We start from the raw sequence: 27,181 nt of genomic DNA, 5'->3' as shown, positions 1-27,181 counted from the left end.
AGTCGTGAAGATAATATAATGTTTTAGAATCTCTTGCTGTACTTCTATAGCTTAATAGCTCACAATTACTGTATTGGTGTGCATATTTATGTAAAGTGTTTTCCATTAAAAAGTCAAAATTTACCCACAAATATCCTCCAATGATATTTAAGACTGAAGTAGCATCTACTGGCCTCAATACAAATAAGCAATTATAATCTGAAATATTAGTTCTTACAGAAATATATGGAAATAATGGGGTATATAAGATACCATTATAAGGTAACTACACACACATTGCATTCAATAGTAACCATGTTTTACACATACCCTGATGGTCTATGTCAAGCAAGAGGCTATTTTTTTCATTGCTGTTAGGGATTTCTTACTATTTTGTAAGAAACTGAGCCAAACTTTCAAGCAGATTTTTTCACTAATCATGTTAAGCTACAGTTCCAGAGGCTCCCTCTCAACTGTTCTATTTTTTAAATTGCTTTAATAAAATTCTTGTTAAAACTTTTCTGACATGCTTCCAAAGACAACAAAATATTGAAACTGCTGTGTGCTTAGTGGCAGGATGCTAATTAGTGTGACAAACTACTGTAAGTAATACAATGTAATTTACAGCTAGCTCATTTTTAAATTACTAGCGGGCAGAATTATGTATAGGAATCAGTCTCAGTTCATTGCTAGTGTATGGTACAAATTTGAGAGCAGAACTGGTCTGTTAATATTAATGTAGTAAATTTATTTTCTGGTATCAGAAGATAGCGACAGTGAACAGATATATTACTGCAAGTAAAACTTTGTTTTAAAAAAATTAAGAACACAAAAATAAAAAGGACCTAAGGTAGGCAAACTTTGAAGTCACATTTCTAAGAGTATTTGAGTACACGCTTACAGCTAAGCATGTATGCTTGCAGGCTTAGGGCCTTGGTTTGTAGAACAATTATCATTAATAGCAGGAGACAAAGAAGGCTCAGAATCTGTAATTAAAGAACACTTACTTTGAATTCTCAAAACAAGAAGCAACTTTACAAAAGTTCAGAAGTCTGAGAAAATATAGTATGATGAATAAATACCATATTTTTGTTGTTTGGGAAAGTTTTAACACAATCATCCTATTTCTCATTTTTTGCACCTGATTGATTAAATCTGATTGGTTGCATATGGCACTTGCATTCCTGCTTGGCTAAACAACCACTCTCCTCCCTGCGTGTCCAGGAAGCTTAACCAATCATTTTGATTTTTTAACTGCAAACCATTGGTTAGGTTTCGATGCTCTTTTCTGACTTGCTTTTACAAACAATTCGCTAAAGAAACAAGCTATTCTGTTGTTGCCTGCTGCAGTATTTGTGGAAGAGTAGCGTACTGTCCTGCCACACCCTACCTTATAGGTCCATCCAGGATTATTTTGTGAGGAAGAGAGTGGACTTTACCTGTGCCTGGGTCTTTGGAGTTACTGAAAAGAAGAGCTGATCAAAGGTGTCATCACAAGGTAGTTTTGAATTATATGAGGCATTGTCATGTTCCACCTACCTGTGTATGAAATCACTGATTCTGTCCACTAGTGTCTGGCCCACAGAAAACCTAAGGGATTAATCATCATCAGTGCATAAGGGAAATTTTTATCCTAAGGCCTGGTCTACATCCTAAAATTAGATTAGCATAATTATGCCATTCAGAGGTGTGAAAAATCAAAAGGCTTGAACAGAAAAAGATGTGTAGGCTTTTGAGCGAAATATCCACTTTTACTGTACTCACATTATGGCCTTGAGTGGCATAGTTAAACTGACCTAAGTCCCTGTATAGACAGTGCTAGGTCACCCTAGCTGTCACCTCTCAGGGAAATGGATTACCTACGCCAGTGGGAGAATCCCTTCCACTGGCATAGGCAGTGTTTACACTGAAACGCTGCAGCACCGCTGCTCTGCCACTGTAGCATTTTAAGCGTTGACATAGCCTGAGTAGTAGAGACATACCGCATGTTTCTAAATACAAAAGTAAGGGTTGTAATCCAATCTCTCTATAGATGTATGATTTATCTAGTGATTGAGTCTGTTATTTCCAGCACATGGATTTATTATAGCTTGATAAGATTCTTCATAAGATTGGATACACATGCAAAGAATAAGTTAAAGCCTTCTGATGATCCTCCATCCCTACCTTTAGTTTGTCTCGGAGGATGATGGTTTGTATGTACACAGTCTGGCTCTGCATGTTGATAAAAAAAAATTGCATAAACGGTCAATGAAAAATATTTTATCAACTATGTCCATCTTTTATTATCTGTAAATTAAATGTATACTACACATATGTTACTGCCTCTTTTATATAAAATATACAGGCCTAATACTCCCATTGCACTTGTATACATCAGGAGTAGTTCCATTTGAGATAATGGCACTACAACAATGGAAGTGGTTATTAGAAGAATCAAGCCCTCTACATATCCTTCATTTGAAAGAATTCTTATTTTTCAGCAACAAAAATATATATACTGAATTAAAAAATAATCTAACTCCAATGAAACATCTCACAAGAGAAAAGAAACATTTATCTCATTACATCAGCTGTGTATCAACTTTTATCTGACATCTTTTTCAGATCTTATAAGTTGATATTTGGAGAAAGCAAATGTGAAATGGAACCTCCAGGAGGCTGAACTAAGTGGAGTTTCTTTAGAGCTCTGACAATCTTTCATATTGATTACCACTGGCTGTGCAACACACAGGAAAAAGAACAGAAGGGGATTGTTACTACTCTGTATTTCAGAGCTTCTGGAATTATTTGCCTCCATGCACTTTCTGTTCAATATCTACTTTTGCTGTACCCACATTATGGTCTGTATGTAAGGCACTGAACTAAGATGGAGGGTTTCTGGGTCCCATCATGGCTTTAGGCAAGGGTATTAGATCCTGATCCTGCAAACACTTATTCTTGGGCTAAAATGAAAGAAAGTGATTTATCCTACTAGCTTTGATGGGATTACACATGTGAATGAAGTTGAGGAGATTCATGAGTATATTGTGGGATCAGGATCTCAATAAATCTGTCCCTCATTTCATCATGAGTAAAATGAGATAATAAAGCTTCACTATTTCATAAGGATTGATAGGATAAATTAGTAAACATTTATGAGGAATTCAGATTCTCCAGTGATGGGGTCCACATAAGTACCTAAATAAATTACTTCAAACTCTTGCCTGCTGAATACCCCTCCCCCCACTTTCTTTAGAGAACTAAATATAATCAATCTAGTTTATCACACAAAACCGCTATATTGTTGCCTTCTTAACCTAGACCTTACCTGGTTTTAGACATGAAACTATTTTTTAGTTCACTCACATATCCCCATCCTTATCCTCAGCATCGAGGATAAAATACATGAATTATGGTTACTCACATAAGTTGCAAACATCTACTCCAATCACCTCTTCTTTTGTTGTCAATCATATTATATCAGCCTGTTATGGGACGTCAGGTGCAATCCTGACCAGTGAGGGGGCTTACTACTTACCCTGAAACCCTCAGTGCCTTACAATGCTTTGCTGCTGTAGTTCCCTGCCTGGGAAGCTCATAACCAGACTACAAGCATGCAGATCACACCCTGAATTGTCTGTGTGCTGGACAGCCCCAACTCAGCAATGTGCTTTCGGATGTGGGAGGAGCCAAGACTAGTTTCAGGATAGCAAAGGAGAGCAGCATGCTCTCAGAGCTGGGGAGGGGAGAGAATTAATCCATCACTGAAGAATCTGTCTCCATTGTCAGCTGCCGGGGTTGGTGGATGAACAAAGAGTAGACCTCACTCTAGAGTGCCTAAAGAGATATGTCCTGAAGGGAACCCCAGTGAGGAGAATCAGAGAAAGGTATCTTTTAAGATGAAGAGAGATTGTATAGAGAAGGTCCCATGGGGAAAAACAAAAGCCCTGGAAAATTACAAGCAGCTAGCTGTGCCTGTCCAGCACCAGGGAGAATTAAATGTTTCTAATGCTTGATTGTCCTTTTGCTGGTCACTTGGGGGCCCAGAGAACCTACAAGAGATAAAAGAAAAATTTCTACTGACCAGGGGTACAGAATGAGGTGGGAGATTATTGCAGGTTCCATGAATTATGTCAAAAAAAGACTTGCAGAATCACAGAAAATTCCTCTCCATCCCTTGCCTGTGATGCAAGGGGATTTTTATAGGGTAGCAATGGATATTGTGGGCTCTGTGCTAGGTCCTACACAAAGAGGGAAGAAATATATCCTGGTAGTAATGGATTTTGCCACTAGATATCTCTAAGTAGTTACGCTATCTAGCAGAGGTTGGTTCTGTGGCAGAAGCCGTTTTCACTATTTTTAGCAGAGTGGGTTTCCCTAAAGAGATTTTATCTGATCATGAGTCAAAGTTCACGTCTCAGCTATTCAGTGAGTTATGGAAGTTGTGTGGAGTCAAACAACTAAAAGCTGTCACATATCACCCAGAGACAAATGGTTTAGTGGGGAGGTTTAATGGGATGCTGAAATCAATGCAGGTGGCATAGAACAACAGCCAGGCTTGAGATTGGGATAAAATGTTACCCATTTGTTATTTGCTTATGGGAAACTGCCCCAAAAGTCTAAAGGATTTGCCTCCAGATGATCTTCTATTCAGGAGAAAAGTGAGGGGACCTCTTAGATCTTATCAGAGACTCTGGGGTAGAGGACACTGAGGCAGAAGGACAGCCTCTGCCTAAATGTGTACAAAAGTACAGCAAGCGTTAGAAGACATGATGGAAGTAGTTCAGACTAACCTCAGAGACAGTCACTCCAAACAAATGGCGCGGGTATTACCAACATATTTATACAAGCACTTTTGCAGTACGGGACTTTGTGTTGGTAGTTGTCCACATGAAAAAAAAAACATAAAATGCAAACTCACAAGAGGGACCTTTGAAGTGATAGAAGAAGTGATTTAATATATTTCTCATGTCAAAAGACCTCACAGTAATGCTGCCCCACAGCTAGTGCATGCAAACAGAAAGTTTACCACAGCAAAAAAGGCATGCTAAACATGATCTGTTTGTAGAAGGGGAAGCTGAGGCACACCATTCATTGATTTCATGGCTGAATGCCAAACTGACCTATCTCTGGAAAACATCAATACCACCGTGAGTTAACATCATTTGGGAAGGCAGAGGTGTTATCTGTGCTGCAAACAAAAAAAGACAAGTGTTTTCTAGCAAGCCAGGAAAGACTTCCTTGCTGACTCATATGATCATTACTGTAAGATCACAGCAGGGCCTACTATACCACTGGCAAAGTACAAGAGCAAATTTGTAAATTAAATGAAGTATCTCACAAAATCATTAAAAAAAAAATTAAGAACAGTTGTTTTCCATAGTAAAAAAATGTAAACAATTGTTCAGCTTCGAGAAATAGTTTATCTGCTTATAACAACATTCTAGTCCACTAAAGCTGTGTGACAGCAGAATTATATATGATACAGCAGAAAGTACAAATATCAGTGAACCCTAATGGAGCCAATTATCACATCAAAATAGGTGAATTACCGACTGTGTGATATAAATTAGCTCTAGTAGGGTTCACTGATATATGCACAATTATCTTCTTGTAGGTAAGCACAATAAGGTACTCGTTATGTCTGTAGAAGAAACTATTATTGCAACTTCTTCAGAACAAATCTCTCAACCTAATAGGCATATATATTTATTTCAATATACAGCTCTTGCTGTGATCGACATTCAAGCCTGTTCATCAGCTTGTGACTGTCATGTTCTATTTGTGTTTCATGGACAGATAACAGATAATTCTGAGCTCTGTCGTCTCAAATCTTTTACAATTGTCTTCTGAAAAGAGCAGTAAGTATGGGAAGTAAAGAGTTCTATCAACATTTATCATACCTACAACAAACCCCTGTCTTAAAATGTTGAATTATGGCATTAGTGAATAAGAGCCTGGCTGCCTTTTTTTTTTTTTTCTTTTGAAGCTACTAAAAGCAGTGAAGCCTAACATTCTGTTATAGATCCTTCGGAAGTGACTCTCCATTACACATTGTACCAAATTAGAGGCCCTTGTGCAGAAACTGTAGTTGATGTCACTGTTATAGGTTTATATTTTTACTTATAAATCAAATTTATCTTCTTCAGGGCAGGCTCTGAAGTATTGGTCAAGGAAAAAGAACCTTGGCAAAGGTCTGTGAGAAAGTATATTTCTGTTATAGGAGGAAATCTCTGGTGCTGTGATAGTCTGAATAGAAAGGCAAAGATATTAGAAAAGTGACACTAGTTAATGCCTGTTATAACATACTATATTTTACAAATTACAATATCCTGAGATGACACTAGGCCTCTTGTACATGCTGTATTTTGATAGGGCATTTAACTATATCTGTAATTAAAAGGTGATTCACTTTTCTTTGTTTAAACAATTTTTGAATTGTTCATGAATATAGATAGAGCACTGCCCGAGGAGCAGAACAGAACTAAACTGTGACAGTTGTAATTCCTTCCCCTGCTGTTTCCATCTTTTGGGTAGGGAGTAAAGTCCAGATACACAAAGGGTGTGAGGCACTGTGACGCTGAGTATTACAACGCCTAACTTTTAGGCACCTGGAAAATTACTGGAAGAGCAATGAGATGCAAAAAGCCTATGTTAGGTGCTTCAGCTCCCTATACAATGAATGCAGAGAGAGAGGCACTTAAGAATGGGATCCATAAAAGCCAGCCATTATGTTAGATAGGGAGCTGCCTAAGCTAACCAGTGAGAGATGCCAACAAGAGGGATATGTCCTAAACCCCACCCCTCTCACAGAAATAGGCATCCAATCCGGGTTGCCAGGAGGCACTTATCTCTGCTGGTGATCCACAACTGGGAATAGTTCTCTTGGAGTCAGGCAGCTTAGGCACCTGAATCATTTCTTGTGACAAAGAACGAGATACCCAACTCCACACAAAATGGCTGGAGGAAGAGTTTGCACTGCTGCCACTAGCCACCTTATAACGTTTAGCCCTGTGCTTAAAGCACTGATATGGGAGATGCAGGTTCTATTCTCTCCCCGGGCAGAGGTGAAAAAAAGATTTGAGCAGGGGTTGCATACTTCACAGAAGTGAGTGCTAACCACAGAGACCTGGAACATTCTGATGTAGGACTCCTTCAATCTCTCCAGCTGTTTCACTTCAGGTAAAGTGTCATTGGTCCAGAGAAAGAATGCCTCTATAGCTAAAAGAACCCACAGTTAAATGAATTAAACAGCTTTGGACTTTAAAAAAAATAGAAAGGATCATTATATTGGTCTTTCTATTTTGGAGAGACGTGAGGAAAATTACTTATGTGTATATATGAAGGAGCAATTATAGCAGTTTTAAAAAAACAAAAAACAATAAAAAACAGCAAGAGCTGGGCCATTATAGTCAACAAATCATGAAGATTAAACCTTTCCATATGACCTACTTCAAAATTGTTCTCTCAGCTTCAAGCAGTGAGACTGATTTCCACACTAATACCATTGATTAGTCAAAGCTAACAGGTGCTGCTGCCCTCTTTCAGGAAACTCAGTTACACTGAGCTGGATATATTGTTCTAACTTACTCTCCTAACATTTTCCAAATAATGTCTTCTGCTGTCAGTCACATTACAGTTCAATTACCATAGGACCCAGTGTCTCAATTTTAAAGCAGCTCTTTCACTTTAAGAACTGAAAATGATATACTTGGGGTAAATGATCAGTCCAAATGGAGAGTTGTAGCCAAGATGAGAAAGAGATAGACCTGAGATTTTTAGATTTCCCCTCCCACCCCCAACACATCATCATCTTGCTGCTCTACCTTCGAGCTTCAGATTTTAATGTTGAATAGTGTAAGAGTGGTTAGTCTATCTTGCTGATCCTTAATGAATCACATGTGAAAGACAGTTGTATGTTTTTAATGATAGGACAATGAAAGGTTTTTTAAAAGGTCTTATTATTAAAGTTACACACACAAATCCAATGTCAAACACTTCTTCAAAATACAAACAGAATTCTGCGTTCAACAATCCACAATACTAACAGCTGATTAAACTTTTCTTAAAATGTATCACTTAACTCTCTATAAATTATGTGTAAAAGTATCCTTCATATAAAGTGTGACCAAATAAAAATAAGAATCATAGAGGCGTAGAGCCAGATGAAGTCATCTAGTCCTGCCTCCTACACTGAGGCAGGACCAAGTAAACCTAGACCATCCCTGATATGTGTTTGTCCAACCCGTTCTTAAAAGCCTACAATGCAGCAAATTCTATAACCTCCCTTTAAAACCTATTCCAGAGATTAACTACCCTTATAGTTAGAAAGGGTTTCCAATATGTAACCTAAATCTCCCCAGCTGCAGATTAAGCTCATTACTTTTTGTCCTTCCTTCAGCAAACCTGGAGAACAACTGATCACAGTCTTCTTTATAACAGCCCTTAGCATATTTAAAGACTGTTGTCAGTTCCCCCCACGTCCATTTGTCTTCTTTTTTCAAGACTAAACACGCCCAGTTTTTTTTATTTTTGTTTTTGTTGTTTGTTTGGGTTGTTTTGTTTTTTTTTAACTTTTCCTCATAGGTCAGGTTTTCTAAGCATTTTATCACTTTTGTTGCTGTTCTCAGGATTCTCTCCAATTTGTCCACATCTTTCCTAAAGTGTGGTGCCCAGAACTGGACGCCTCACTAGTGCTAAGCAGAGAGGGACAATTACCTCCCTTGTCTAATATACAATGCTCCTGTTAATACACCCCAAAATGATATTAGCCTTTTTCACAACTACATCACATTGTTGCCTCATATTCAATTTGTGATCCACTATAATGACCAGATCATTTTCAGTCAGTTATTTCCCCATTTGATTTTTCCTTCCCAAGTGAAGTACATTGCACTTGTCTTTATTGAATTTCATCATGTTGAATTCAGACCAATTATCCAATTTGTTAAGGTCCTATTGAATTTTAACCCTCTCCTCCAAAGTGCTTGCAATCCCTCCTAGCATCTGTCATCTGCAAATTTTATAACCACACTCTCCACTACATTATCCAAGTCATTGGTGAACATATTGACTAGTACCAGATCCAGGACCGATCCCTGTGTGACCCCACAGGGTAACAGCAAACCATCAATAACCATTCTGAGTATGGTCTTTCAACCAGCTGTGCACCCACCTTATAGTAAACTAATCTACACTGCATTTCCCTAGTTTGCTTACAAGAATGTCATGTGGGATTTTATCAAAAGCCGTAATAAAAATCAAGATTGATCACATCTGCTGCTTCCCCTATTTCCACTAGGCCAGTAATCATAAATCTTTCCATATTCTTATACATTTTAGAGATCAACAGAATCTCACTAAGATATGTAAATGCCATTGGATTGCAGCCTAGAATTTGGTGCCGAGTTGTGCTTAAACTCATAGTATCTGTTACTTAAATACTCGACCCAGCTGGTCAATTATAAAAAAAGGTTTATCCCATTTCAGCCTTAAAACTTACCTGTCCTTTTAAGCAAATAAATAAGACACTTAAATTTAAATTTTACAAATAAAACATTTAAACTGAAGGGAACTAATAGCCACCCATAGTGCAAACAGATTTACATATATATATCAGTAAATATACTACAGTTCTACCTGGATCTTCTTGAATAAATGTTGACTAAATCAGATAATATGGCAGTCTATTTGGGTGGGATAGACACTGCAATGCTAGGTGTTGTGATGCCTAACTATTAGGCATCTAGAAAAATCACAACTCCCCCTTCCCCGCAAACCCCAAAGCCTGAGTTAGGCACCTAGGCTTCCTATGCAATTAATAGGAACAGATAAGCATGTAAGAAAAAGGAAACAGGCTTGGCAATGAGTTGCCTAAACTAGCCAATGGGAGATGATGAGAAGGGTGTGTGATGAACTGCTCCCCACTCAGAGTAGGCACCTAAGTCCAGGCAGTAGAAAGGCACCTATCTCTGCTTAGCAACCCACAATTGGAAAAATGGAGTCAGGCAGTTTAGGCACCTAAGTAATTTCTTGTGGGAATGAGTTAGGCACTTGCCTAGCTCCAAACAAAATGATTGGATGTAATGGCCACTTTATATGTTTTAGCCCTGTGATAAGAGCACTCACCTGGGGTATGGGAGACCCAAGTTTAATTACCTCCCTCTCTGACAAAGTAGAAGGGATTTGAAGAGGGGACTCACCTCTCTGAATCATACTCTAAGTCTAACCATCGAAGTAAGGGTGAGGGGGTTCCCTCAATTTCTGCTGTTGAAGCTGTTTCACTGTGGATAAATACCCAGAGTGATTGGGGCAGGAAGTTGGACCCAGAGTTTTCCACCTCCCTGGTGAGTGCCTTAACCACTGGATTTGAGTCTCTCCCCTACTCTCTCATTTCACTATGACCTAATGACTGTTTAAATATTTATCCAGAGAGAGAGAGCACAAGAGAGAGAGAATATGAGTGTGCAGGATGCACTCCTTTTCATATCTGGACAGCTCTGAAGGAGGTACTCCTGAAGAAGCTAACCTGAGTAGCCCTTCCCTAGGAGCCAGGACAAGGGCTGAAACTGTGGCCTGCCCCTGATCTGGCCAGGAAAATGGGGGAAGGGGCAGAAGGCTCAGTGTAGTTTCCCTGCACAGTATCTACCCAGGGCCAGCAATCTCTAGCCCTAAGAATACACACATTAATGTTATTTTTCTGTTCGGAAAACACAACAGCATTAATGTGGATTTTCCCCTTCAAGTTTAAGAGTCAGGTAATTTTTCAGTATCTAGGTTTCTTACCACAGTGATCTGAATCAGTCAGTTCAGCTGCCTTTGATTACTATCTCAACACCTGGGGCCAAATTCTATGGAATTCTGATATTATGGTGAGGAATGTGTAATAAATACTGGAGATAGATTAGATATAGGAAAGTCAGTGGGGTGTCAGGAGCATTGTGAGGGTGTGGCTAGAGTACACTGTGCTTCAGTTATCTTCAGCTGAAAGTCAATTCCTTGGGTGAAGTGTGAGAATGACAGAACATTTAATATGTTTGTCACATATTCACCTACTTCCAACTTATTCCTACAATTGGTGAATAGAGAGAGTCCTGTTGTTCAATAGGAAGGCACTCAGGTACTTTAGTGAGAAGTGTCATAAAAGCAGACGGATAATGTGAAGTAGGTAGTCATTTGTTCCAGCCTCATTAAAGATCAAATCTATCTTTCTTCATTTACTCTTTAAAAGGCTTGGATTTTTCTTCACTAGATTTAATAAGAAGTAAAAGAATTCCCAATGAAACAGACATCAGCTATATATTTCTGACTTTTTCTTCTTTAGAACTTAAAGAGCCAAATTTTGCAGCAAGACTAATGTCAATGGGAATTTTGCATAAGTAATGACACTTATTGCTAAATCCCTGAGTCATATTTCAATATATTCCTTTTGAAGAAGCTATCTTTGATGCAGTACAGTACTTGCTGATTTACATTATTTCTCCTTTGTTTTCCATAAAATTGAAACATCACCACCGAAAAACAAAGACAAAATGGAATAGTTTCACTAGCGGATACACATTGAAATATCCCGTAATTAGCTACCTAGTTATCAGCCTGTCTGGCAGGTAACCAGAGGAGAATAAGCTGAAAATATATTTCTGCAACTAGGCAAAACACAGACACACCTAATAATATAAAATCTGTTTACTGGAATAAGTTAATGCTTGTATTTCATCATATCATAGGAAATTTTGTTTCCAGTACAAAAGTGTAACCCTGTGGAGACTTTATCTTCCATCTACCTGCTATCACTTGTATTATGCTTAAACCATAAACTCTTGAAGATAGGAACTTATTTTTTTGGCTATATGTTTATACAGTGCTTACCACAATGGGTGGGTCTCATTTCCTGAACAGGGCTTTAAGGACTATTGTAATACAAAGCATGATTTTGATTTTCCAGAACATTCTGGATGTGGATTATTTTGTAATACCAGAATCTGAGGTAGTTTCCAAGTCTCATTTTTTCTGATTCTCCAATTTAACAGAATATGGAAATGGCTCAGATTCTGGCTGATTTTAAATACACAAATACATCCTATTGCATACATTTGAGATGTCTAGGTGAACTGGTCAGGTGGCAGACCATTACGAGCAGCATTCTATAACTTAGTCTGAACAAGGGGTCTTACACCAATTGTTAGTTTTCTTGCTCTGTTGCCTTCATACCATCAGTACTTTCACAATTGCTATTCTATCAACAACCCCACCACAGATCTCGAGAAAACTGCTATGACTTTCAACACAATAACTGGCATTTACTCTTACCTCCAGCAATGTTGTCCTTTTAGCTAGCACGAGCCCTCTCACCAGAATTGCTGTCTTTCTTGCATCTGCTTTTACTTCAGCCACTCCCAGGACATGCAAAAAAAAGTAGTAAGAGGATCAAAAAATATGCCACCATGGCTAAACAGCAGAGTTGAAGAGGTGGCTAGAGGCAAAAAGGCATCCTTTAAAAATTGTGTGCAGTGTTATTGCAGTCATGTCAGCCCCAGGATATTAGAGAGACAAGGTGAGTGAGGTAATATCTTTTATTGGACCAACTTCTGTTGGTGAGAGACAAGCTTTCAAGCTTACAGAGAGCTGCTCTTCAGGTTTGGGAGACTGGGAAACATACTCAGAGAGTCATTGCTAAATACAAGCTGGAACAGATTGTTTAGCATAAGCAGTTATCACATATTTCAAGGGACCATTAAGTGGCCCATTAACACCCCTCCAGTTGTGGGAGGAGGAAAGAGAGAGGGAGGAGGAAAATAGCTGAGGTGGTTGTTAGTGGGTTGTACATTGTTGTAATAAGAAAGTGCAGTGAAGGTTTCATTTGAGGATGAAGACTAATAGGTCACATGTAGAGTGATTGCTTTGTGAAAAGTGTTCATCCACAGAAGATAGGGTGTTTTCGTCATTCATCATTTTTCTGTGTGAGTTCATTCACAAACATAGTGATTGCCTAGTTTCACCCACAGTTATTATTGGAGCATTTAGTGCACTGGATGAGGTACACCATGTGTTGTGGTAGGCATGTGTAGGATCCAGGGACCTTGAAAGATGTGTTGTAAGAGGGTGTTGATCATTGTAGCAGATATATCCCCACTGCATGTTTTGCTCCTGTTGTTCTGGCAGGCTCTGGTGCCACTTTCATTGGTGCATCCTGGTCTATGGGGAGCTTGCTTCTGGTGATGAGCTTAGGGTTGGGGGGTTGATAGGTTGGGGGTTGTCTGAAGGCCAGAAGAGGGGAGGTTCAGGAAAGATTTCTTTCGGGATGGATCAAGTATGGGTTGTAGCTGTTTGATGATATCTCGTATGGGTTCCAGTGTGGGTTGGTAGGTGACAATTAGGAGTGTGTTTTCAGAAGGGGTTTTATATCTGTAATGAAGCAGGTTCTCTCAAAGTAGAACAGGCCAACCAAATACCCTGAGAGAACCTGCTTTAATACAGCTTGTCTCTCTCACCAACTGAAGCTGGTCCGATGAAAAGGTATTTCCCCTCCCACGTTGTCCTGCCTTTAAAAATTGGAAGTCAATCCTACTGAGAAAAGAACAAACTCTGGCAAGTCATGTGTAAAAATATAATTAGGTAGGTCAAAAATTATTTGAAGAACAACTAGAAAAAGATACAAAAGCTAAAGCAAAAAAATAAAAAAAGTTAAGTACATCAAAAGCAAAATGCCTGCCGGACAACCAGTGGAGCCACTGGATATCAAGGTGCTAAAAGGAGCACTCGAGGAAGACAAGGTAATTGAGGAGAAGCTAAATTAATTCTTTGCATCTGTCTTCACTGCAGAGGATATGAGGGAGGTTTCCACACCTGAGCCATTCTTTTTAGGTGTCAACTTTGAGGAACTGTTCCAGATTGAGATGTCAATAGGGGAGGTTTTAAAACAAATAGAGAAATTAAACAGTAATAAGTCACCGGGACCAGATGGTATTCTTCCAAGAGTTCTGAAGTAACTCAGATATGAAACTGCAGAATTACTAACTATGGTATGTAACCTATCACTTAAATCAGCCTCTGTATCAGATGACTGGCAGATAGTTAATGTTATGCTGATTTTTTTTAAAAAGGATCCAGAGGTGATACTGGCAATTACAAGTTAGTAAGCCTAACTTCAATACTAAACACATTATTTGAAACTATAGTAAATACAGAATTATCAGATGCATACATGGACAAAATTTGTTGGGGGATAGTCAAAGTGGCTTTTGTAAAGGGAAATTTTACCTCACCTATGTATTAGAATTCCTTGGGGGGGGAGGGTGTCAACAAACGTGTACAAGGGTGATCTACATATATATACTTGGACGTTCAGAAAACCTTTGTCAAGGTCCCACACCAAAGGCTCTTAAGCAACGTGAGCAGTTGCGAGATAAGATGAAAGGTCTTTTCATAGATCAGTAACTGGTTAAAAGAAAACAAAGGGTAGTAATAAAAGGGTCAGTTTTTACAGGGGAGAGAGGGGTAAAAAGCAGGGTCCCCCAAAGGATCTGTACTGGGACCAATGTTCTTCAACATATTCATAAATTATCTGGAAAAAGAGGTAAACAAGATAATAAGTCCGAAGCTGACTGCAAAGAGTTACAAAAGGGATCTCACTAAACTGAGTAACCAGGCAACAAAATGCCAGGTGAAATTCAGTGTTGACAAATGCAAAGTAATGCACATTAGAAAACATAATGCCAACTATACATACAAAATGATAGCAGCCAATTTAAACCCTATCACTCAAGGAAGATACCTTGGAGTCATTTTGGATAGTTCTCTAAAAATATCTACTCAATTTGCAGCGGCAGCCAAAAAACCTAATATAAATCTATAGTACGCCAACACCTTGAATACTGTGTGCAGTTCTGGTCACCCCATCTCATAAAAGATATATTAGAATTGGAAAAGGTGCAGAGAAATGCAACAAAAATTATTAGGGGTATGTAATAGCTTCTATATGAGGAGAGATGAAAAAAACCAGGATTGTTCAGCTTGGAAAAGAGACGCTAAGGGGGAATATGATAGAGGTCTATAAAATCATGAATCATGTGAATAAGGATGTGTTATTTACTCCTTCACATAACACAAGAAGCAAGGATCACAGAATGAAATTCATAGACAGCAGGTTTATAAAAAGAAAGTACTTCTTCAGATAGTGCACAGTCTATATGTGGATCTCATTGCCAGAATGTTGTGAAGGCCAAAAGTATAACTGGGTTCAAAAAAGAATTAGATAAGGTCATGGAGGATAAATCCATCAGTGGCTATTAGCCAAAATGTTCAGGGATGCAACTCCATGACCTGGGTTCCCTAAGCCTCTGAATGCCAGATACTGGGACAGAACTATAGGGGATGGATCACTCAGCAATTGCAGGAAGGTTTTACTTCTAAATTAGTATTTAACCAATTATCTTACAAGCATGCTTTACTGAGACAAAGCTGCTAATAAAGGCAAAAGTTTTTCTTAAAGACACAAAGATGTAAAAATCAGCTACACTGAAAGACTCATTACTCCAGAATAATTATTCATGGCTAGGCCAATAGGTTTTCTTGTCATCATTCAGCAGCTCTGCTCCAGCACAACAGGAAGAAAAATGAAAGCAAGGAGATCATAGGCATGTGCATGGGGTTGCCGGGTGTGCCCAGGCACACCCTAATGCAGGGCTCCACAGAACCAAAATGCGATGGGAGCCGCCACCAAAAATAAGGACCCCAGCATTTTATTCGGCAGCGGGCACCACGTCACGAGCTGCCGCTGAAAATAAGGACACTCGGGTAGTTTTTTGGCAGCGGGGAAGATGTTGCTAGCTGCCGCCGAAACAGATGACGCAGCGAGATGTTTTCGGCAGAGAGTAAGGCAGCGAGGGTAAGTCAATTTTAATCCAGTGCTGCCCGAAAATTCCCTACATGCACACCCAAATGTAACGTGCTGTGCACACCTATGAAGGAGATAGAAAATCACTTCCCAATTGGGGTGAAATACTGGCTTTATTGAAATCAATGACAAAACTCCCATTGACTTCAATAGGGCCAGGATCTTACCATCAGTAATTGGCATCTGACTTGTCTTATAGATAACTCAGCAGTGATTCACCCTTATACATAGTTTGCACAGGCTAGAGCATGAAAGAAGCACGTGTCAAAGCAGTTCAACACAAAAAGGAAAAACAAGTTTGGGGGATGTAATAAATATGAGGCAAGTGTTTTCATAGTAAAGAAAAGAGCAGTTCAAAGAAGTCTTGGTGTTTTCAAAAGTGGGAAGAGATGGCCTATTTGAATAGATGACAGAGTGTAGCTAATTTCACCTCTCTAAGTATCAGGTTGGCAGGTGAGACTCAAAGATGGGATCCTTAAAAGATGTGTGGTGGCAGACTGCAGATGAGCCTCAATGAGGAGATCTTGAATGAAGTCAAGAAGTACAATGTAGGGAGTATTAAAAATATTACCAACTAAAATCCCCTTGCTATTGTTATGTTGGGGGTGGGCAATCACACCATCTTGCTGAAGCAGTTGGGCATGATAGCTGCCCGCCATTCAGGATAAACAAGGGAACAGTTAAATGCCCCTTAGTTTAGTAGACGGCTGAAACTATGGGGTGGGGGGAGCTCCCAAGGACAAGACTGCATGCAAACATGGGCAGTAGACTGTGGGATTCAAGGGGTTTCCTTAGAGTCTGATGACAAACGCTGGGGCAGGGGATTGATCAGCTGGGTCTTTGTGTGTCAGATAAACTGAAGAAATACCTCAGAAGCAGACAGCAAAAGCAGCAAGGAAGCCAAGAAACACTTGTAGTGTGACCCTAAGAAAATCTAAGGGAGTTTTTGAGTAACATGATGGCTGGAAAGAGGCTTTGAACTGTGAACAAGTTGCTGTTTGATTCCTACTACATTCATGGAAATAGGACTTTATGTACATTCTTTGTAAATAAGCGGGATTGCATCAAATAAATACCCGACTCCATCATCAATTTCTCCATCTAATGGAAAACAAGACCCTGAATTTTGGCAAACTGCTTCGATCAAAAGGGGTAACCCTATTTTCCAGGCGGCCAATACAAATAAGAAGGGCAGGTGAAATTCATTCCCATGCAAAAAGGATGACAAGGCTATTGTACCACTTTAGTTACACTTAAGTGCTCAAAACAAATGATACATAGGCCTTATGATAGTTCACTCCTGTGCAGAGCTAAGTCTTATGAACATAATGTTTGTTCAAACCAGTGCAGGAGTGGCCCTTAGTGCTTGAGACAAAGATGATAGTTTTACTTCTCATAGACTCTTCTATATCCTCTGCAACTGGTTGGCAGATTGAAATGAAGATAACGGGGCAGCAGGGATGTTGCCACCTTCCATAAGCACTTCAAAATTTTAATTGTATTGCAATTCTTGCTGTTCTGATTGTTAATTAGAACTGAAGGGGCAGGAAGAAATAGGCTGTTGGCTGAATTTTTAATTCCTCTTTCTTCTCTTGTGGTAGGCCCTGACTATTATGAACCATTGGTGGTACCAAATGCCTTTCTCCCTTCCTCCTCCACAGCCATAAGCATTACAAAACTAAAAACAAAAACACAGATAACAAGCCACCATAAAATGTACAACTTCAATATGGCTTCTTTTCAACCCGCAATGCATTGCTGCTGTAGTCGAGAAGAGAACTTCAATGTGTGCCACTCTCCAAATCCCAGCAAAAAACAGGGGTCAGTACCCTTCTCCACCCCTCCTGCAGGCTTCACTGTTATTCATCACAGTGATGCCCTTGTGATGGAGACATTCTACAGACGGAGAAAAATCCAACAGCACTAGCAGAAATGATAGTAGCCTGACCCCCCTCACTAAGCTTCGCATGTAAAACTTGAAGCTGTAGGAGAACACAGGACATCAGGACTGAACAAAATTGCTATGGCTAGATTCCTCTTTTGGGATTTTCCTTTTTTCATTACATTTGATATTTTGAAGCCCTGCTTTATTCCAGACTATTAACCCATGGCAGTGGATAGCAATAGAGGAGACTTCACAGGGATATTAAACACACATTACTCACCCACTTGATATTACAAGTGCTTCCCACCACCCCATAATTTGGTGTTCAGGAGTTTAGGGATAGTGGTTGTTTGGTGTATATGTAGTGCTATGAAATTTGTGCTTAAATTTGCCTGAACAAAACAGAGTAGAATCAATTTTTTAATTCATTTCTTCCTTGCTTATTAGCACCAACGACACCCAACCGTCAATGCTGTGGCATTTGCGTCTCCAATCCATTCAAGTGTCGAATAGCAGAAACAAAAATAAATTAATGTGTAATGAAAGTAGTGAACTCAGTGTGCCCAACGTACTGTTTCTACCTTTACAGACCACAGAGGCCTGAGATATAAAAGACCTCCTGAACACATGTTTTTCTTTGGCATTAACTTATCAATGCTTAATGATGGAATCACTTCAGCAAGTTGTAAATGATGTATAAAATGAAAATTCCTGCCCAACCAGTGCACTCAGACTAAAAATAGTACTTTGCAGCTACTGCTGTGTTGTGCTATTTCTCACGTCCAGAATTTTCACCAAGATTTAAATAGCATATGCAGTTTATTTAGGAGCAAAGGGTGGTTTGAAGATGAAGAATCTTTTTGGTTGACTGATTTTTCACTTCTTTCTTATGCCACTACTACTAACAATACTGAAGGGTAGGTTAGCACCAAACACTGATTGTCTTAGTCCCAATGAGCAGTATCTAGCTCATCAAGCAATCATCTTTTGAGACAAGAGGATTATTCTATGTGAGTACAGGGTGAGACTGTCTCCTCCTTTTGGGTCTAAATTGTCCATTCTTTTCAAATAAATTTCCTGGTTCTGTTCTAAATATATACTTTATTTTTCAAACCTACAGAATTAGCAGTAAGAACAGGTACAACCAATCAGATCAGTCCTTCTGTCCCTAGATGGATATAACACCCATTGTTGTTGGTGGAGTTTGTGTGCACAGTTGTTGGGTCAGGCCCCAATGAATTTTGAACTCTGGAGTTTTTTTACAAGTCTTTTCTGGTAACAGCAAGAGACAATTAGAGGATTTTTTACCAAGGGAAGTTGGGAGCTCGTGATCTTTATGTCTGCATGAAGAGTATACAGAGTTGCTTGTCATCTGAGAACTGATGTCAATTTAGTCTTTGGTGTCTCAGAATTCCTCCTAGTGACTTCACAGTGATGTGAACTGGATGAAGAAGATAATGGGTTCTTGCAATCTTCAGATGTTTATAAACTTGCAAATAGAAAACTTGACAAATATTAGACATGCATTTTTATGGAAAAAATTTTCTCAGGCTTATTTCACAAGGAAACGCTCTTTTTAACGTCCTGACATGCATAAGTTTTGTATGTTTTTCTGTAAAGACTCTGCCCTATCATAAGCAGTAGGTAGATAATTTAGTGCTGTCAAGTAAGTATTTCATTATGGTCCTTATTTTCACACTTTCCTGCTTGTTCAGGCTCATCACAGTAAAAGAAAAGGCTGAAAATGATTTCTCCAATTTATTACTGCATTTGTCTGGAGGCAATTTTCTGATTGAAATGACACTAAATCCACTGGGAAGTAGAAACTATGGACCTTATAAATATGCAGTCATCACTTCTATGATCAAGCTTTTGATGGGGCTGCTATGACTGTCATAATAAGCAGATGTATTATGGAGAAAGAGTTTTCAGCTTAAAATTCCACAGAGTATTCCTAGAACCCCACCAAAACTGATATACATTTTAGTCACCACAGAATCTAAAAAAATTAATACACCCACTGTTGCCAATTGCTGTCAGCTAAGACTGCAGTTATCTACCTTCATGTCACATAAATTTTTGAGAATGTATTATTGCTGCATATACTTCTGTGTATTATGGTAATGAAGATGATTTTGGCAATTGATTTCATTTTGCTCCCTATGGGTTTCTGCTGGTGTGCTCCAGCATCCTTTTCTTTCCATTTTCTAGTTAACAAATGAAACTAATTTTATATATAAATAAAATCTCCAGGGAATGACATAGAAAGTGTCATTCTTCTGGACAGAGTAAAGCAACTATTTTTTGCTGCCTGTTGGCTCATCCCTAATAGATTTTTTATTTATCTAATTACAATTTCTGTAAGCCAAGCACCCCAGGCTCTGCAAATAATGTAAAGCAACTGGCACATTGCACCTTCCTCAGTGAACAAGACTGGGTCTGGTAGAAATTAACAACATTCTAGTTTCAGTTAATAAGAGCGTGATCTGATGAGGAAGCTGTCAACCAATCAGAAGTGACTGGAAGTTAAAGGCATGTCCTTTTGCACTACATTTTGGCAGCTAACTGGACAGGGTACACCTGGCTCCATTAGAAATTTGGTCCTGTTCCTGCCTTATCCTAAGGCATGTAAACAGACCAAACCACTTTGGAAATAACCAGATACTTGTTCTAAAAAGAAAGCTGTTTGGAGGCTCATAACTAGTGTTGTCATCTGTCATATATAGGAGAACAAGAGTTGAATTGGGCCAGGCTCAGTGCCATAGTATTTTTTTTTAATGTTTTGCTACTTGTTCCCCAGGACTTAAGCTTGTTTGTTTGAGAGTTCTTTTGTTTTTTAAGTAAGTGGATGGAGATTGGAATCTGACCACAGCTGGGGTGTCAGGGAGCATCGGTCTTGGACCATGATCCATAGAGCACTTGGAAACTGATAACTGCTAACCTGCCACCCACTGACCGGTGCCAGAATAGAGTCTAAACCCAAACACAGTGCTCTAGTCCTTGAATCTGACTGGTAGAATGCTGGGGGTCTTGATTAGTTCACAGCTTCTATATAAACCCAGCACCCAAACAGAAAGTTATCCAACCGACTGGGATATCCCTTCTTTGGACTGTTTCCCCTGCCATACCTACTCTTGACCTCCTGTCCCTGCCTGCCTTCTGACTCTCTGTTTTGCTCTAGGTTCTGAATTCCTGGTATCTGACGTGGCCTGGCTCCTGCTCTAACCACTAGCTAAGACTGCCAAACCCAGTCTCGTGACTGAGGTAAACATCACTTAGTTTTTTTCCAAGCTGAATCCCTGGAAATAGAAAGAAGAAGTGCCCAAAGGGGCCACCATGTCCCATCAAGGGGAAGCCAAGCCACGTCAACCCAGCAGAACTTTTGAGCCTACCACTAAAACCATGTAGGATGGATATCTGAGCTCTCTAAAGGGGGAGCTAAGCAGGAGGAGCTAAGGAAGCCTTGATGATAATCTTTTGAACATCTGCACAATGTTCTGTAGGGAATCTCCATATACATCTCAAGTAGGTTTGTAGGCAGAGCTTGGAAAACCACCACTTTCCCCCTCAGCTTAATCCCTTAATCACAGAAGGTAGATTACTCTTTATACTAGACTTTTGAGAGCAGTGGTGCACTTCCTGCCCCGAAAGTAGGATGAGTTATTCTCAGAAGTTTGATTTTAGCAACAAATCCTGCATTCCTAGAGGAAGATTCAATGGGAGCTTTGCTTGAGTAAGAAATACAGGATTTCATCAGAATGCAGTAACCAAAAGGCCACACATTTACTTGCATTCAGTTTTTATTATCTGATAGCTTTCTTACCCTGTCTCACAGATATGAGAAGGCGGGGAAGGAGAAAGAGAATTGAAGTCTCTGGACTCTGCTCTTCCCCCAATGCCCACAATGTGCAACCCACCAGTTAAGCAAAAGCATAAGCAGTCCTGTAAAACTGAATATGTTACAACCCATCCGAAAACAGAGGGTAAAACAAAAATGGAAGAGTATGGAGAGCATAAAGCATGCATCCAGCTTTCATGTTCAATTTTAGAGGTAGGCGTACTATTGAATACATATTTTGCTTATCAATCTTCAGTTTCTCTTCCTGAAATCATGGTCAGCTTTGGCTTTCTTCTTTCTATTTGTACTTTGCCTTGCTTCCACTATGCAGCTTTTGTTCCCTCTTTTCTTTGTTTACCCTTATTATAATTGTTCCCTCTGTTGCCTTTGCTTTCCCTGCAGCTCATTTCTTTTTTTTTTTTTTTTCCTTACTGTGTTACATGCTTTGGTTCCTTCACTTATGCTTCTTTCACTTGCTCCCTACAGCTCAACCTTGTCTTCCTTTTCTTCCCCTGAAGTATCCTGGTTTTCCACACCTCTTCCGCCAGGTGAAGATGGTCAAGAATGTTGGGATCAGGGTATGGTAGTCTCTGCAGTGGGTTCCCTCCCCTCAGCGACATGGGCAGATGAGCCAGAGTGTAGAATCACTTCCTCCCCTTCCCCAATCAGTTGTAGCCTAGATGAATCACAGAAAGGCAAGCTAAGCAAACTTAGTGGATGTGTCCACTTAGTGAATGTGTCATTAGAGGATACACCCAGCAGTGGTGAGAGCTCACTGTAGCTCTAGCATTGTGTTATACAGTCCAGATTTCTCCCTCACCCTTTAATTGGTTGGGGAGCTCCCCAAATCCTATAGCTGGTCCTGACAATAAGTAAAACCACCAGCTTTTTATGAATTTCAAAATTATTTAAATCCAGTACTTATTTTTCCTCTAGTTTTAGATTCAATAACGTGTTCTTCACTGATGATCAGATTTGCCTTTCAACCTTAAAATGTTCAAGTAGGGGAATTAGAGCTGGTGAGAATTCCCTCTCCTCCCAGCCCCCTTTTCTTCAGAAAATTTCAACTTTTTTGGTAAATGTAGGACTATCAAATAAACTTTTGGCTAAAACCAGAATTTTACATTTAGAAAGGCTAGTAAACTACCTCATAGGAGTTGTAGTGTAAGTGCCTCATGCACCCTGGCTGAACGGCATCTCCTGACAATGCACTGTTTCTCCTCTTGCTGAGCCACCATAGTTCATCGTGAAAATCTGTGGCTGCAGTTTATCATGAGAAAACAGTCTAGCTGCACAACCCAGCCCATAGGGCAGAATGGAGGTGGGAGGTAACTGAATAACAGTTCTCCTGAGGCACCTCAACACCATCTGTGATTGAAAATATTTCAGTTTTCCAAAAAAAAAATCAGGTTTCCAGCCAGATGTTCACTTTAACAAAAAGTCAAAAGTTTCCATGGAAGACCGGCACCTTTTATAAAAGATTTAGGTTAGTCAAAACCCAACGTTTAACCAGTGTTAATGGCACCCTTCTTACATCATCTCCCTGTAACATTCTTTTTTCTGTTAACCAGTTGACCTAGTTAAGTTTCTAGCATGCGTTACTTTTACTTCCTGTCCAAGTAAGATTTAACCACCAGTACATCTAAAACTAAGTGGGCCAACTGCAAATAATTTGACACTTTCCTTCTCCAGATATAGGCTCCAGGTTCTTTACACGGTAGATGTGATTATTTTTCTGTTTACATGGAGCATCAATCAGGAGTTATTCCACTGGAGCAAATGGAGTTATACCCATGTAAAGAGGCTGTGAGATGAGACTCTGATGCAGTGTGTTTTCCTGTCTCCTATTTTTATCTCCTGCGTTATCAGACCTCACTGGTTTCCACTATTACTTCAAACAGCTTTATGCAAAATACTGTCCTCAAATCTCCGGGAGCTCTGGGACAATCTTCTTAAAAGTGGTTTGGCCAGGAGGGGAACGATGTTAGAGTATTGGGCAGCTTCTTGAAGCTCTTTAGCTCCTAGCAATTTCTCTCAATTCACAGAATTTGCTTTCATTTGGAAAACTCCAGATAAACCAACAAAAAAAATAATGTTCTTGTGACATTCCAGAAGAATAGTTGTTGACACTCAAATTTTGATATTTCTCATTTCTATCCAGTCTTTGATTCAGGCAGCAAGAAGCTTGTGACTCAATTCTTGCTCTCAGTTTCCAACTTCACATATAATTTTATTCAGAGGAGTCATTTAAACTCATTCCCTTAGTCAAATACTATTGGGTTATCTGTTTTTCCTCCCTCTTAACATTTGTCGCTCTCTTCTCCTTTTGTGGGAGAAGGGTTTATCCAGCAGTCTGGATTTTAGTCTAGAGTCACATCAAAGATAGTAACTAGTGCTGGGGAAAAAAGTGGAGATTTGGATGGGAGTGTAGTACTTCAGTGAGTTTTCACTAAACAAGTATGGCCCACCAAACTTTTTCCTGGGTTTAGCATGTGCTTCACAAAACACTTAGTTGCCTCAGTTGTATTCTGTCATTTTTAATTTTAATTGAAAGTTTTCACTAATCACCTCTCTTACAAGGCCAAACAGACTTCAAGCTATTATAGTGTTGTCTGCTGCTACTTGGAAAATAGGTTCCCAAGAGACCTCAGTTCCTGTCTGGTTGAAAAACAGGTGTACGTGTGAAGGAAGACACAGAATGCAGGCTAGTACCTGTTGCTTTTCCTTGTTTTGTAGTTTGATGTAACTAAGCTATTTGAACTTTTGTTGGAGTAATATTTTGCAGGGATTCAGAGCTGTACCCTTGACAGCTGAAGGGTTTTAAAACTGAGGTTCCAGTTTTCACCCACTTGCACTGAACAAAGGAATTTGTCCCATTTTAACTTGAGCTCTGCTTTAGATCTTTATACCAAAAACAATGTTTTATCCTACATGCACATGAAAATAAAAATTTGTTTTAAACACAAGGTGAATGTGGTACTCCATTTTTTAAACTTTGGTACCCCACTTTCTAGCAGAGCAAGTTAACTTCTTTATTTGCTTCTTCCATCTCTCATTCAGTAATACAGATATGCCTACACATTTATATGTTAATGAAAACAGCAGGATTTTAGTTTCCATTCTCTCTAAAGATATTAAAACAAGCATGTTCCATCCTGCCATACAAAGAAATAAATTGTTAGGTGTAGGAATGGCAAAAGTTTAATGAATTCAATGTATAATTAAATATTAATGGAAAATGAGTTTATTCTTCTTAATGCTAAGGTCAACTGTTTCAGTTTTGCTAATGCCAAAGAGCCACAAAGGAACTAAAAAAGCCTTGATGAGAGTTGCAAACAAATTCAAAATCCTAAATTACAATTATTAGTATGCCGATCAATACAATGAATTGTTCTCTGTGGAAAGAGACAATGGCATATATAGTTTGCATGAACATTTAAGCATATAACTCTTAATACTGATAGAAAGGATAAATTGCCCTAGCTATTATGTTTTTTCTTCTTTTTTTCTCTTGTGGTAAGGTACCATGGAAACCTACCAATGAAAGTTTGCTTTCAAGATCCCTCCATAAGCCACAATTACAGAATATAAGCTCTGACCTGAAATGTTTTGGTTTTCATAGCTTTAGACATTATGGCTGATTGTTTCATTGCATGCATGCCCTGTAGCTGAGGAAGAGTGCTTAAAACACACAGTTGTCCGCAAAAAAAAAAAAAAAAAGGAAGAAACTGTGGCTTAAAGTCTATAGGAGTTTTACCAGTGACTTCAGTGGGATCAAAATTTCACCCAGTGAGTGCGGTTATATTGCCTTTGTGGACAGAGCTGCATCAGAGGAGACAATATAATCTATTGGGAAATAAGTGTGGTAGAAGTTAAGATCGACTTTCTTTTTTTTTTTAAATTAAGAAGACGCAGAGTATAAAACTAAAGAGCAATTCATAGGTTTTAATATTACTGGGTTAGTGTTCGATCTGACCTGTCTCCAACATGAGTCTTCCTCCTGAGCCAGCCATGGCCTTTCATTACTGCCCCTGCTATTGCAGAATGCCCTGTTGGGCAAAACCTGCCAACTCAACATGCCCTGTACTCAGATGATAAAATAGTGTAATATTTAGGTCAGGCAGTCCCAAACTGAAACTCCTATAAAATCCACATTCAAAAAACAGAAAACTCAATGTTCTGAGAATCATTTTATTTAGACTCTTAGCAATTCTGCCCCGGCCGTAAGGCAATAATTACATTCCCTGATTTTGGAATTATTCTGAGTGCATCTTTTCTCCCCAGGCACTCTTTTTGTATCACAGAGGAGTTTCAATTCCTAACTAATCTATTGCTGGTGCACCGAGATGTATACTCACTCAATAAATCCTTTATACTACAATTACCATACTACTCACTCAAAGTGAAGCAGCAAGTAAGTTATTCAGGTTGCCCCAACGAAGAACTACTGTTGCTTTTATACTACAAATCACATTTCAATTATGCCACAATTAATGGAAAAGTCCAGGGATCTCAGTAGTGGGTCTGCAGGTGACTCCATAGCCCAATTTAGATCCACATGTCTTGTCACAATAAGGACAGATGTATCCAAGAGGGATAGGCACAGTGTTGCTGCATTGAATGTTCTGATGTTCTTTCTGCCTGTTCCTCTTTTACCTATCAACCAGCTGTTTCAAAGTGTTGACAGAGCCTTCCTCCATTCTGGAAGGTCCTGAGCGAGGGTCTCCCAAGTATGGATATCAACTTTGCACCTCTTCAGGTTTGCCTTCATGGTGTCTCTGAAGTGCTTTCTTTGCCCTCCATGACTTTGCTGACCTTTCAGCTGTGAGAAAAGGGTTCTTTTGGGGAGGCAGGAGTCAGGCATGCGAACAACACATAAGAGCATAAGAATGCCCAATGGTCCATCTAGGCCAGTATCATGTCTTCTGACAGTGGCAAATGACGGATGCTTCAGAACAGGCAATAATTGAGTATCCATCCCCTATCACTTTTTTTCCTATTAAAACCTGATTGAACACATGTTCAGCCTTCTAAAATCTCACACGCATTTCTCAGTCAAATCTGCCAGGCTGCTTTTGGATGAAAGCATCGATCAGCCAAGAACAGTCCTTCATGGTTTTGTTACTTTTGCATGTTAGGTAGTTAAGTCCAGCTCCTTGAATCTCCCTACAGCAGATGTCTTTGCTAGAGCAGCTGTTTCTCAGTGGTTCCCAGGCTTCGGATACTCTGCATTGTCCTGAGCAACATCAGTCTAAGGAGAAAAGTTCCTTCATACACAATTTTAAAAATGTAGCTAAAATATTTAGACAACATATAACTGGGGTAGATGATTCAAAATGAGCTTATATAATAGCTAGGGAAAGTTGAGAAGTTAAATTTACTCCATACCAACTCTCATTGTTTGAGGTGTTTCAGGATCAGGCTATTTAATACTTAAGTCTGTGTGAATTTTGCAATTGACAAAAAGATAGCATAGGATTGCAGCCCTTATGCACAAGGGCAAGTTTTCAGAGTGCTTATAAAATGTGTCCTTAAGTTTTCAGGACTACCTGTTTGTGTGTGCTAACATATACAAATGCAAGTGGACAATTAGAGATGCCCT

Source organism: Emydura macquarii, unplaced genomic scaffold (assembly GCF_026122565.2).
Source record: "Emydura macquarii macquarii isolate MOO-44397 ecotype Brisbane River unplaced genomic scaffold, CSIRO-AGI_Emac_v2 contig_2473, whole genome shotgun sequence".
In the NCBI taxonomy this organism is placed as follows: domain Eukaryota; kingdom Metazoa; phylum Chordata; order Testudines; family Chelidae; genus Emydura; species Emydura macquarii.
The sequence above is the reverse complement of the archived record's forward strand: the minus strand, read 5'-3'. Positions refer to the sequence as shown.